Here is a 2,214-nt window from a genome sequence, read left to right on the forward strand (position 1 = left end):
AGTTTTCAACGGCTGAGTTTTCACTGCGACAGGAAATAGATAGCCCAAGCATTTTAAGGCTCCTCTGAGTGGACTTGAACCTCCGACCTTTCAGTTAGCAGCCAAGCTTGTTAACTGCGCCACCCAGGGACTCCACTCTTTGTAGCCTGTTTTAAAACAGCGCCTCCTATCTGCTTCCCACATTGCGTTCTTGGCGCTTTCAGCGCTTTCTCCAGGTAGCCGCTTGAGTGGTGCTTAAAAAAAAAAAGTATTTCACTTTGTAGATATCAGATCATGTCACTCTTCTGCTCAAAATCCTCCAGTGGCTTTCCTTCTCACTCAGAGCAAGATCTAACCTCCTCACACTGACCTGCAATCCTCCTCACCTCCTCCCTCAGCTCTGTCCCTAACCAGCACAGGAGCACAGCCTGCACACTCCTGCCTCAGGGCCTCTCCACTGTCTGTTTCCTCTTCTGGGACGCTCCTTTCCTCTCCACTGCCAGGTCCCAGTGTGGACTTGTAAGTGACTCTGTCTAAAACTACAAAGGGAGCCCTCAGCAGTCCTCATACCCCTTCCCTGCTTTAGTTTCTTTTAGCATTTACCTCCATCTGATATCTACGTTCCTATTTGTCTGGTTGTGGAGCCCTGGTGACACACTGGTTAAATGCTCGTCTGCTAACCGACAGGAGAAAGAGGTGGCAGTCTTTACCAAGCATGATGTCCTTCTCCAGGGACTGGACCCTCCTGATAACACGTTCAAATTATGTGAGACAAAGACCCACCATCCTCGCTTCCAAGGAGCTTTCTGGCTGTACTTTTTCCAAGACAGATTTGTTCATTCTTTGGAAGTCCATGGTGTATTCAATATTCCTCGCCAACGCCGTAATTCAAAGGCATCAATTCTTCTTTGGTCTTCCTTATTCATTTTCCAACTTTCGGATGGATGTGAGGCAATTGAAAACGCCATGGCTTGGGACGGGCGCACCTTAGCCTTCAAAGTGACCTCTTTGTTTTTTAACACTTTAAAGAGGTCAATGAGAGTAAAATGCAGTCCCTGAGACCGTGGGCCGGGAGGTCTTTCTCTGCTTCTCAGTTTCCACAGATAAGCTTCCCTTCTTGGCCAATACCCACTCATCTTTCTCTTCAGAGTGTGGTCTGTGGACTACCCGTGTCAGGATTACATGGCATGTGACTATGATGCTGGTGAAAATGCAGATACCTGGGGCTCCCCCGATCCACCTGATCGGACTCTCCGAGAGAGAAGCCCAGGAAGCTGTATTGTAAGTAAATCCCTTGGGTAATCCTTAACGCACAGTGAAGTTGGAAACCCCTGCCTAAACCAGGGTTTCCAAACTCAGTTACTCACAGGAGCTGAGTAGGTAGTGAAGTAACTGAAAAAGCAAGGCTGTTGCACCGGTCCCTGGGTGGCACAAACGGCTTGCACTTGACTACTAACCTGAAGGTTGGCAGTTCAAACCCACCCACAGACACTGCAGAAGAAAGGCCTGGCGATCTCCTTCTGTAAAGATTACAGCCAAGAAAACCCTATGGAGCAGTTCTACTCTGTAGCACATAGGGTCACCATGAGCTAGAGCTAACTTGACAGCAATAGGTTTGGGTTTTGCGGGGGGGGGGGTTGTTTGTTTTTTGGCAGGGGCGGTGTACGGAAACCTGGTGGTGTAGTGGGTGCACCTTAGCCTTCAAAGTGACACGCTACGGCTGCTAACCAAAAGGTTGGCAGTTCGAATCCACTGGGCGCTCCTTGGAAACTCTATGTGGCAGTTCTACTCTGTCCCATAGGGTCGCTATGAGTCGGAATCAACTCGACGGCACTGGGTTTGGTTTGGGTTTTGGTTTGGGGGGGTGTACATCAGTCAGCCATTGCTGGGTGACAAACACCCCAAGCTCAGTGCCTGAAACCACTCAGCATTTACTGTTGTGCATAAGTGGGTGGCTCAACAGCCTGGCTCTGCTGGTCTGGCCAGAGGTGGCTGGACTTGGCCAGGCTCACTTCCAATGGGCAGGCAGGTTGGCTGGTCTTCAGTAGCCACATTCATGTGGCTGACAGTTGGCTGGCTGGCAGCTGGGGCTACAGGGGTGACTGGGCCATGTGCCTCAATGTCCAGCAGGCTGGCCTCAACCTGTTCTCCTGGTGTATGGGCAGGGCTCCAAGAAAGCAAGCAGGCATGTGCAAGCCCTCTTGAGGCCTGGACTCAGAGCGGGCACATCATCAC

Source organism: Elephas maximus, chromosome 2, assembly GCF_024166365.1.
Source record: "Elephas maximus indicus isolate mEleMax1 chromosome 2, mEleMax1 primary haplotype, whole genome shotgun sequence".
Taxonomy (NCBI): domain Eukaryota; kingdom Metazoa; phylum Chordata; class Mammalia; order Proboscidea; family Elephantidae; genus Elephas; species Elephas maximus.